Below are 12,958 nucleotides of genomic sequence, written 5' to 3' on the forward strand. Positions count from 1 at the left end.
TGGTCGCAGGTTCGAATCCTGCCTGGGGCATGGATGTGTGTGATGTTCTTAGGTTAGTTAGGTTTAAGTAGTTCTAAGTCTAGGGGACTGATGACCTCAGATGTCAAGTCCCACAGTGCTTAGAGCCATTTGAACCATAAATATTAGATTTCAACACCAGCAAAGAATTTCTAAGAGTTGCAAACTTACATGTGCCATGAATAGTAATCTTTGACAACACTCTCTAAGCAAACTCAACAAAACTTATGTCCAATATCTACCTCTGGCAACAGCATACTGGGTTCTGTTCAGATGACTATTCCTCATCCAGTCCACATTGGATATGCTATTTGCAAAGCACAGTCTTTCATTAGTCACTCACAGTGTGTCAAATGCTTTACTGTCAAGAAAGCATCATCATCAATCTGAGCAGCTCTGTCTACAGCTTCCTACATTTCAGTTGATGGGAGATGGTCCTGTTTTTGCTAAGTAACATGGTTGGATCTATTGTATGACAACAGGTCCAATTGCCTCGCTTTTATCAACATCAGTTGTGCTTGACCTCTGCCATCTCTTCTAACATTTTTGCTTCAAAGCAAAGATCAAAAGCATGAACTACGAGGGTAATCCCAAAAGTAAGGTCTCCCTTTTTTTATAAGTACAGAACTCTGTTTGTGTGGCAGTTGGTCACACTTGTGAAAAGTGCTTCACACATTGTGAGTAAACATGTGCACGTCGCACTGAGGGGCTGTCTTGGTTTGGCAACCGTTGAGAATGGAACTCCCACTGGATGTTACCGCCAAGTGCAAACTGCGTGCAGTTACTCAGTTTTTGAATGCAAAGGGCACTGCGCTAATTGAAATCTATCCCCAATTGATGGAAGTGTATGGTGAGTCAAGCATGGATCTCAAAAATGTTTGTAAGTTGTGTAGAGAGTTTGCAGCTGGTTGGACCGAAATTCACAACGAACAGCATGGTGATGAGCTGGTATGACATGGGCATATAAAAACTGCCACAGAGTCTACAAAAATGTATTGACAGAAATGGTGATTATGTCAAAAAATAGCTAAATGTTCAAGCTGTAAACTGATGTAAACCATTGTAGAAATAAACAGGTCTATGTACTTATAAAAAAAATAGGAGACCTTACTTTTGGGATTACCCTCGTATAATCGAACATTCTCTGAAAATTTTGGAAAACAGATTCAGCCTTCATTTTTTCCATCATTTATTTCATTAATTACCTAATTTACGATGTTTTCTGTTGACTGATTTTGCACAGGATGAAACATATATTTATTTTTCTATCCAATATATTTCATAGCAGTCTTTATGCTGTTTGATTTGTATTTTGTCAGAACTATCAGTTAATGAAACATTCTCCTTGTGAAGGCACTAGCATATATATGCGAAAAAAACTGATCTGGTGTTCAAGAATTAACCTCCCTAAATTTTATGTGTAGTAAAGCACAATGGTTTGACAAATATTCTTACAGACTATGACATATTTTGAATGTGTGATGTAGCTCCCTTTATACAGGGGAGCAGGGGCAGCAGTGAGAGCTTTCCAATTTGTCACTAATATCTTCCCCTTCATCCTTCTTTATAATGTATGGAACACATTCATTTAGCAGACACGCAGTGCAGTATGTACATAAAAGCTATGTGAAAGATGAAAAAGCCTGCACAGAATAGTGTCGAGAGCTGCATCAAACCAGTCTTTGGAATGAACACCAAAACAAAATGTGAAAGCCATGGAAGTCTGTGCCCCAAAACTCCATTTCAAGTATTTTCTGGCACTATTCTTTGATTCCAGAACTGAACTTGAGAATTATGACTGCATGTGAGTTTCTCATCTCAGATTCAGCACTATTTACGTTTGCCCTGCATATATTTTTAAAATCTTCAACAACATTAAATTTAACTCACTATGGACTAACTGTAGCAAAAGTTCCTGATTTATCACTGTTTCCATCTCAGATTGCCAATGTGCAACATTGCCTACTTGACAAGTTATCACCGAATTCTTTCAGTTGAATTACACATACTTCATGTAATTACCAGAATATATTTGAAATAACAGAGGAGAGTGGGAAAACTGATTTATTATGGCAGGGTTGGGTCATTCCATGCCAAGTCATCTAGAGGTTCCCACATGACCATCACGAATTTTGATTAAAATTTGTATGGACAATTGTCCATGTTCCCAATGAACTTCAGTAAAGTTCCATTATCATTAATTTAATACTTCTGGAGATATAGTCATTTGTTTGACCCTATGGCACAGCTATCAACAGTGCATCAGTGAGTTGTCGGCAGCTTCGAGGCATAATATTTCCGGCAATATTTTCTTGAAACAAAACAAAATTTGACATTGAGTCTTTCTTGAGCAAAATAATAATAAAAAATTTCCTGTGAGATTTGCAGAAATAACTTGGAGCAAAGCCCACTTAAAAAATAGACTCGCGACAAAAATGTGAAGTTTGGTTTTTTATATCTCCGAAAATAACTGCAGGATAACCCTGAAACAATACACACAACAACTTACTAATACAAGAACTTCAAATACAAAATTTCACACTCCTACTGCTTTCCAATAACTTACAATCTGAGGGCAAAAAAATAGCACTTTCTCTAAAAATGTAAAAAATAGCTACGTTTGGTCCACTTTTACAAAAAAGTCTTATGCAAACTCTTGCACCATATGCATTAGAAAGACTAAGTTGTAAACAACCTAAAAAACTGTATTTGGTTTCACAATGCAAGCATAAAGGCCCCAGAAAAGACCAACAAGGTGGAGGTGCACTGAAAATGGACCCATATTCTGCTGGTAGTCAAGTCTGACAACATCTATGTTCTACAATTGTTTAGTACCCTCTGAGAAAGGCAGTACAACGACTATTGGAGTCTGTTTTTCTGCATTAGTACAGAATAAAACTGGTTATAAAATTCACAATCAAAATGTGCATTACCTAGGCAGTGGAGATCAAGACAGTAAAATTGTTGCATAACAACTGCAGCTCACACTGTGTAAATTAGCTGCAAATTTTACATCACTGTCACAATGTGTAAAGTTTGGTGACATACACAGCAGTCTTCCTAACATTTTTTGAAATGTATTTATGTTACAGATAATGATTAGTATGTATTTTTATTGTGTACTGCTATTGATATGCTATTAATTCTGGTTTAAGGTATAGAGCAACAACGGTTAGCATAGTTTGCAGAACATTAGTGTACACACGAAAAATTGTATTTATGTGTTGGTATGGTGCATGGCGGCTTAACCAGATATGCCAAGCTCAAAAGAAGTATCAATAATAGGAACAAGAGAATTGGGGGGAGGGGGGGGGGGGGGGGGGGAGATCCTGGAGGCCTGCCCCAGAATTTTTCAAAAAACTGACAGTAAAAAATCCAACTTTAAGTTTAATTATAACTCCTGAAAGTAAAAATTTAGGCCTTATTCCCTCATAAGGAGGACAGGAGGGGTGTTGGAAATTTAAAAATCAGATCTCAACGTTATGTTTTTCAAAATGTAAAATACAAATGCTTTTTTAAAGCCAAATGTTAGAGGAGTGTGAAGTAAGATCAATTTTCTAAGGACAAAAAAAAAAAAAAAATTGCATAACCAGAAAGCACAATCAAAGACTTTAAACTATTGTTACTTACACGCAACCAAATGAATATACTTCATACAGGATAAAAATTATAATGCTCACAAACACAGAATAGAACACTGATGTCACTAGCCACTTGGGAACTGTGCCCACAGTTGCTAATGATGTGTTCAAAATACTTGCAATGTAACTGTGAAGAGACAAGGAAGACACCTAATAAAGAAAACACTGTGGCAGAGTATATGTGACTTTAAAAAGAAATAATTATATTAAATTTTACTTTCCTTTACCTATGTCTGAAAGAAACTAATAAAATTGCAAGAGGTCACTTAAATGCTACTCAATTGGTTTACACTTGACAGCAATGTCACATTGTGAACATCAGTATGCCAATTCACAACATTACTACAAGTTTATGCACCCTCAGAAGTGACATCACCAAGGTGTCACTGTAGTAGAAAATTGTGCTAAACAGATGATAAAAGGGTATTGTGTACTGAAGCAACACTGGTTCACAAAACAATTCAACGAAAAACACTGAACTGTCAAACCACTAAAATAAATGAAATGGCCAATTCCATACTTTTAGCAGAGGCTCCTGTGAGACCATAATTTTAGGCCATAAATCTTGATAATTATGTACCAATCTCAATACTTGGCAAGTCTGCTTAACGACCACTGGTTCCTTTTAAAGTGAGAAAACCAGTATCCTCATAATTAATAGGGGCCACGCCCAATAGCTGTGCAACAGCAGACTCTGATGAGTTTCTTTACCTCAGGTTTCCAAACCAGATAAGAAGTTCTTTACAGAGGATCTCGAAGATAAATTTTTGTTTGTCAGAGGCCAAAACTAGTAGAGGTCTCTTTTAGGATCCTGAGGTTATGTTTACTTTGAGCTACTTGAATTTTCTACACATTTCATTATCTGATATAGAATGTCATTAGGTAAAGTACACTGCCGGACAGTTGATGCCAGTGATGGCACTGATTGGGAAGAAATTCTGACGAGGCAGAACACAAAAATTACACTTTTCAAATGTGATTAGGTAAATTATTATGGTCACAAAAAAGAGAAAACTGTTTTTTACATTGGGTTCTGATTCAAGCTTGGAACTTTTGATATTATCTTCCACAGACAGTACTAAACACTTGTAGAACATTATAAAAGATGTCAGATTTAAATGAATTTTATCTACAGTGTGTGCTGTTGAACTCCGTGACTGTTTCTTTACAGAGAGCAGAAAAATTTCTGCTACCTGTCACAATAAAAGGGTATTTAATCTGTCACACGACCGGTTTCGGGCATGTGCCCATCCTCAGTGTTTATACATTCATGTAAATGTTTATATTGCTGGATATCCACGTATAAATATAAAAAAAAATATTTGCTGGTGACTACACAGCTACAAACAGGACAATTGTAAGTGACAATGCAGCATTTGTCAAAAATATATCTGTATCTACATACAAATGAAGTATCATTATTATGAAACTTCCTGGCATATCAGCGCACACTCCGCTGCAGAGTGAAAATCTCATTCTGGTATCATTATTATAGTTACACTGTGGTGACAGTTTTGCCATTTAGTTGCACTTATCATTTTCACGTCCATATTTCAGTTCTATAAAGTTTACCTGCGGATTTCACTATTACAATGTGCATTCCTGAAATACACTGTGTTTACACACAAACGTGGGCTGTGGTCAAAGAACTTAAATGTAGCAGGTGTAAAGATGTCACTCATACAGAAACGTTACGTTCTGGTCAAAGAACTTAGCCACAGAAAGTGCAAGGATGTTTCATATATAGAAACTTGAAAAGCTATTATAGGCTGCAAAGTTTTTTTTACACACATTATAAAATTTTTTTATTCACATTTTTGTCAGAACTTAGATCTAGGAAGTACAATGATATTACGTACATGAAATTTTGAAAGCTGTAACAAATCATGAAAATGACAGTTACAGCTTGTGTTTACAATATGACTTTCACAAATTACGATAATGTCGCTTTAACTGTTGTATAACTGTTACATCGAATTTCCATAGAATATTACTTTGTTATTATATCAGCGAATAATTAGTATTTGTTTTTGAATATTTCATGAAATATATGAAGAGGATTTGTTAACAAGCTCCATTTGTTTGTTGAGAATAAGGTCCGGTGAGTTAGAGCAGTGGATATAAATTTCTAGCTCTTCAAGAAGATTCATTTTCTTTCCTTTGACAGTACGCAGTATTTGTAAGTTGTCTGTAATGGCTGTGACTAAGTGATCATGGTCTTGCAGATGCATTGCAAAGGTGGATTTATGAAAGTTATTTAGCCGGAAGGCATCCATATGCTCACAGTATCTTATAGTGAAACTTCTTCCAGTTTGGCCTATGTAGAACTGTGAGCAATTGTCACATAAAAGTTTGTAAATACCTGGTTTGTGGTGGCATTGGTTATTTGTCTTACTGTTGTGGATGATGTGCTGTTGTAGCTTGTTGTTAGTGCTGAAAGAAATTTGAATACCAGTTTTCCGAAAGAGGTTGGCAATTTGGTATGAAATGAAATTTTACCTATGAAGGTTATGTGGGCAAATGTGTTTTTTCCTTCTTGTGGATCTGAGGTGAGCATTGTTTCTTTTTGATTTTGTTGTTAAGTTTATCAATTACATCTGGGTTTTATCCCTTTCTATGTGCAATTTCCCTAATAATGTTAATTTCTTTTCGTTCACCATGGGGGCTGAGTGGGATTTTATGTATACGATTAAGTGTGGATCTGAAAAATGCCATTTTGTGTTGTACTGGATGACATGAGGAGTTGTTAATGACATCACTAATGGTGGGTTTTCTGCAAATCTTGAAGGCATGTTTGTTGTTTACATTAGATATGGGAAGGTCAAGAAAATTGATGCCTTTATCTACTTTATGTTCTACAGTGAAGTTGATGTTGTTGTGCATGCTGCCAAGGCCTTTAGCTAGTTTCTCAATCCATTCAGTTGTACCATTGTACAAGATAATAGTATCATCCACATACCTTTTGTAGTGTATGTTTTTATTTTCAAGTGACCTGTCTGATCTGAAAATTTTATTTTCTGACCATTGCAAGACCATCTTCTTGTTAATAACTTTTGTTATTAAATGTAAAATAATTGTGTGATAGGACTAGTTCTAGCAGGTCAATGAGATCACACATCTCAGCCTTGGGTAGCTTTTTGTGTTTAGATAGGTTGTTTTTAATTATCTGAATGGTGTCATGTATAGGAATGTTGATGTAAAGGTTTATTATGTCCACTGAAGCAAATTTGGCATCATCTGGTGTTGGCAAGTCTTTGATATGCTCAATAAGTTCACAGCTATTCTTAACTGAGAAATTGCTTTCAAAGGTATAAAAGTTACAAAGGGTGTTTAAGTTTCTAGCTAATAAAATATGCTGGACCGTTTCCTGAGTTGATCATGGGGCATATAGGACATGTGTAACACTGTATTTCATGAGTGCACGTTGTGAAAGTGAAATATGCAGCTAAAATTTATAAAACCGAATTATGGACATGAAAATGATAAGTGTGTAACTAAGCGGAAAAACTGTCACCACAGCGTAACTATAATAGTGATGCTTCATCTCTATATAAGTGCAGATATATTTTCGACAAATTCTGCATTGGCACTTACAATTGTCCCACTTGTATCTGTTTAGTCATCAGCAAATATATATATATATATATATTTTTTATTTATACAGTGATCTCCAGCAGTTGTCTTGTGACAGCCAGAGCGAGAGCACCAGCAGCAGCGAGTAGTGTTTGTATAAAGCGTTTTTGTACTTATTTGCTGCGCTTAGCTTTTAAATAGTTTTTCTGGGAAAACCTAGCGTAGTTTTCGCGTCTCGTATTTCAGTGAGTGTTTCTTGATTATCAGAGTAGCTCATCAGAAGATTATCTTGGGAATTTGTCACCGTATAGGGTAGGGTAAACATAGTCATGTGTAGGGACTGTGGTTGTTGTGAGCGGACGCAAGGAGAATTGGCCACTCTTCGGGGGCAGGTGGAGGCTTTGTCTGTTAGGCTCATCGAGCTCGAGGCGCAGGCGTCGGCTCGTAGTGGCGTTGGGGCAACTGTGGTGAGACCTATGCCTACTTCGGTGGCCTTGGAATCACACGGAGCCCCTGATGTCGCTGCGTCTTCCGGCAGTGAGCATCTTACCGGTCAGCCATCACTCCAGGGTGAATGGCGGACAGTGGTGGGCTCGCGCGTGCCTGGCCGAAAGGCGAAGGTGGGATCTGGCCGCGTGGCAGCTGCCTTACCCCTTTCCAACAGGTACGGGGTGCTTCCTAGTGGTGATGACCGTTTCCGAGCCACCACAGGATGCCTCGCCTGTTGGGCCAGTGGCCGATTCTCCGGCAAGGTCCCGACAGTCACAGAGGGCGGGCCTATTAGTTATAGGGAGCTCCAACGTTAGGCGGGTTATGGAGCCCCTCAGGAAAATAGCGGGTAGGTCGGGGAAGAATGCCAGTGTGCACTCGGTGTGCTTGCCGGGGGGTCTCGTCCGTAATGTGGAGGAGGCCCTTCCGGCAGCTATTGAATGCACTGGGTGTGACCGGCTGCAGATAGTAGCACATGTCGGAACGAATGACGCCTGCCGCTTGGGTTCTGAGGCCATCCTTGGTTCCTTCCGGCGGCTGGCTGATTTGGTGAAGACAACCAGCATCGCACGCGGAGTGCAAGCTGAGCTTAATATCTGCAGCATAGTGCCCAGAGTCGATCGCGGTCCTCTGGTTTGGAGCCGTGTGGAGGGTCTAAACCAGAGGCTCAGACGACTCTGCGACTATAATGGTTGCAAATTCATCGACCTCCGTTATTGGGTGGAGAACTGTAGGGCCCCCCTAGACAGGTCAGGCGTGCACTACACACCGGAAGCAGCTACTAGGGTAGCAGAGTACGTGTGGCGTGCACACGGGGGTTTTTTAGGTTAGAGGGACCCCCCCTTGGGCGAAACGATAAAATACCTGACGGCTTACCAGAGAGGACATTATCATCGTTGATAAAGAACGTTCGTCCTCAGAGACCAAAAACAGGAAAAGTTAACGTAATATTGGTAAACTGCAGGAGTATCCAGGGCAAGGTTCCTGAATTAGTATCTCTTATTGAAGGAAATAGTGCGCATATAGTATTAGGAGCGGAAAGTTGGTTAAAACCGGAAGTGAACAGTAACGAAATCCTAGACACAGAATGGAATATATACCGCAAGGATAGGATAAACGCCAATGGTGGAGGAGTATTTATAGCAGTAAAGAATTCAATAATATCCAGTGAAGTTATTAGCGAATGCGAATGTGAAATAATCTGGGTTAAGCTAAGTATCAAAGGTGGGTCAGATATGATAGTCGGATGCTTCTATAGACCACCTGCATCAGCAACCGTAGTAGTTGAGCGCCTCAGAGAGAACCTGCAGAACGTCGTGAAGAAGTTTCGTGATCATACTATTGTAATAGGGGGAGACTTCAATCTACCAGGTATAGAATGGGATAGTCACACAATCAGAACTGGAGCCAGGGACAGAGACTCTTGTGACATTATCCTGACTGCCTTGTCCGAGAATTACTTCGAGCAGATAGTTAGAGAACCAACTCGTGAAGCTAACGTTTTAGACCTCGTAGCAACAAATAGACCGGAACTTTTCGACTCCGTGAATGTAGAAGAGGGTATCAGTGATCATAAGTCAGTGGTTGCATCAATGACTACAAGTGTAATAAGAAATGCCAAGAAAGGAAGGAAAATATATTTGCTTAACAAGAGTGATAGGGCACAAATCGCAGAATATCTGAGTGACCACCATCAAACGTTCTTTTCTGAGGAAGAGGATGTGGAACAAAAATGGAAAAAATTCAGAAACATTGTCCAGTACGCCTTAGATAAGTTCGTACCGACTAAGGTCCAAAGCGAGGGGAAAGATCCACCGTGGTATAACAATCATGTACGAAAGGTACTACGGAAACAAAGAAAGCTTCATCATAGGTTTAAGAGTAGTCGAATCATAGCTGATAAGGAAAAGCTGAACGAAGCGAAAAAGAGCGTAAAGAGAGCAATGAGAGAAGCATTCAACGAATTCGAACATAAAACATTGGCAAACAATCTAAACAAGAACCCTAAAAAGTTTTGGTCATATGTAAAATCGGTAAGCGGATCTAAATCCCCTATTCAGTCACTCGTTGACCACGATGGCACCGAAACAGAGGACGACCGAAGAAAGGCAGAAATACTGAATTCAGTGTTCCGAAACTGTTTCACTGCGGAAAATCGTAACACGGTCCCTGACTTCAGCCGTCGCACGGACGCCAAAATGGAAAATATTGAAATAAACGATATCGGAATTGAAAAACAACTGCTATCACTTAGTAGCGGAAAAGCATCCGGACCAGACGAGATACCCTTAAGATTCTACAGTGATTATGCTAAAGAACTTGCCCCCTTTCTATCAGCAATTTATCGTAGATCGCTGGAAGAACGTAAAGTACCTAGCGACTGGAAGAAAGCGCAGGTCGTTCCCATTTTCAAGAAGGGTCATAAATCAGATGCGAATAATTATAGGCCTATTTCGCTTACGTCAATCTGTTGTAGAATAATGGAACATGTTTTGTGTTCTCGTATTATGACGTTCTTAGATAATACAAATCTCCTTCATCATAACCAACATGGATTCCGCAAACAGAGATCATGTGAAACTCAGCTCGCCCTATTTGCCCAAGAAATTCACAGTGCCGTAGACACTGGCGAGCAGATTGATGCCGTATTCCTGGACTTCAGGAAGGCATTTGATACGGTTCCGCACTTACGTTTAGTGAAAAAAATACGAGCTTACGGAATATCGGACCAGGTTTGTGATTGGATTCAGGATTTCCTAGAAGAAAGAACACAACATGTCATTCTTAACGGTTCAAAATCTGCAGATGTAGAGGTAATTTCGGGAGTACCGCAAGGAAGCGTGATAGGACCTTTATTGTTTACAATATACATAAATGACTTAGTTGACAACATCGGTAGCTCCGTGAGGCTATTTGCAGATGACACGGTTGTCTACAAGAAAGTAGCAACATCAGAAGACTCGTACGTACTCCAGGAAGACCTGCAGAGGATTAATGCATGGTGCGACAGCTGGCAGCTTTCCCTAACCGTAGATAAATGTAATATAATGCGCATACATAGGGGCAGAAATCCATTCCAGTACGATTATGCCATAGGTGGTAAATCATTGGAAGCGGTAACGACCGTAAAATACTTAGGAGTTACTATCCGGAGCGATCTGAAGTGGAATGATCACATAAAACAAATAGTGGGAAAAGCAGGCGCCAGGTTGAGATTCATAGGAAGAATTCTAAGAAAATGTGACTCATCGACGAAAGAAGTAGCTTACAAAACGCTTGTTCGTTCGATTCTTGAGTATTGCTCATCAGTATGGGACCCTTACCAGGTTGGATTAATAGAAGAGATAGACATGATCCAGCGAAAAGCAGCGCGATTCGTCATGGGGACATTTAGTCAGCGCGAGAGCGTTACGGAGATGCTGAACAAGCTCCAGTGGCGGACACTTCAAGAAAGGAGTTACGCAATACGGAGAGGTTTATTATCGAAATTACGAGAGAGCACATTCCGGGAAGAGATGGGCAACATATTACTACCGCCCACATATATCTCGCGTAATGATCACAACGAAAAGATCCGAGAAATTAGAGCAAATACGGAGGCTTACAAGCAGTCGTTCTTCCCACGCACAATTCGTGAATGGAACAGGGAAGGGGGGATCAGATAGTGGTACAATAAGTACCCTCCGCCACACACCGTAAGGTGGCTCGCGGAGTATAGATGTAGATGTAGATGTATAAACATGTACATGAATGTATAAACACCTGAGGATGGGCACAAGCCCGAAACTGTCGTGTGACAAATAAATAACCTTTTTCTGTGACTGGTAGTAGAATTTTTTCTACACCCTATACGTCAGATTTAATTTGAGAACTAGTGGAATATTGCTCCATTTTCAATGTACCTCTATCTTGCCATCTTTTTATTGCCTTAAATGCTCACACTGTGAAAACAAATACAGCTTTTTATGTGGTTTATAATGTGGTCTTTCTAATGAAAACTATTGGTTTACTGAAGACCTTTTTGTAAAAGTGAGTATTTACAAAAATCGTCAACTTTGCCCACAATTTGACAACTGTTGGGGAGCAATATGAGGATGAAATTATATATTCCAAGACCTTGTATTGCTAAGTTTATATGTGCTAAGTTTCAGGTGCATCCCACAATTACTTCCAGAGATATAAAAAGCTAAACTTCACATTTTTTCGGTTGACTTTGCTTCAAATTATCCACATCTAATTATGTCAGGAAATCTTTTATTATTCTTATTTCAGTTAAGAAAGTGCAAAAAGTTGTACAAGATGGTCTAGTTTTGTTTCTTTTAAGAAAATATCGTCACAGATATTGTACGGTAGCATGGGTTATTGGTGAGAATGGCGTATGTTCCATTGAAGGCGCTCGTGTTGATGAAAGATGATGATTCTTTTATAAATATTTTACGTAGTGTGAAAAATATACTGTGCACACCACAATCTGCGATCTGTGCAGATGGTGCATATGTAGTAGCATAACAGCAGGAGCAAGGTGTGGAATGGTGAGCACAGTAGCACTTCCTGCACAAGGACATTTGTGCCTTGGTGACATCCCTTAGGGCTCTTATGAACATCTCAGCAAAATATGGAAATACTACAATGTAAATATTAGAGACAGATGAAGAACTGTAAATCTAAGATCTTACATTGAGTTCGGTAGTCAGATATACTGAATGATGTATTTGAAGCTATAAGTTATTGATAATTGGATCTGTCTTCACAATTACTATGCATAGTTAAAGCAACACAGAGATTATCGTTGAAGATGTGTTCATCATTCAGCAGCTGAAAACAGACACTCTCCTACAGCATCACTCCACCTGGAGAAAAAATTAGGAAGCATAAATTCACACACAGCCATTTACAGAGTAGCTGGACCATGAGAGCAAAATAAAAAGGTGACTGTACTTGCAGAACAGTAAAAAAGTAACTACGACCACATTACACTGACAGATCTGCCACGCAGTGTTCCCTTTTCATGGTGTTACAATCAAGTTGCCAAAAACACACACACACACACACACACACACACACACACACACACACACACACAAGGGAAACACCACAATATTATGTCTCAAAGCTGCCAAAACTCATGGAAGCACTGCTGATAGCTCCACTATGTGGTGAAACAAAAGACTACAACTCCCTAAGTATTGAATTAATGATGTGAACCTTTATCAATGTTGGACCATATATGAATGTTC

The 12,958-nt window shown here is 39.2% G+C and overlaps 1 protein-coding gene across 2 annotated transcripts in view; it reads right to left on the bottom strand.

Moving 5' to 3' along the window:
- The window catches only part of LOC126187462 (WW domain-containing adapter protein with coiled-coil homolog), a 99,097-nt gene that overhangs the window by 45,669 nt on the left and 40,470 nt on the right, over positions 1 to 12,958 (bottom strand). The window lies entirely within an intron of this gene.

The sequence above is a fragment of the Schistocerca cancellata genome, chromosome 5 (genome assembly GCF_023864275.1).
Source record: "Schistocerca cancellata isolate TAMUIC-IGC-003103 chromosome 5, iqSchCanc2.1, whole genome shotgun sequence".
NCBI lineage: Eukaryota > Metazoa > Arthropoda > Insecta > Orthoptera > Acrididae > Schistocerca > Schistocerca cancellata.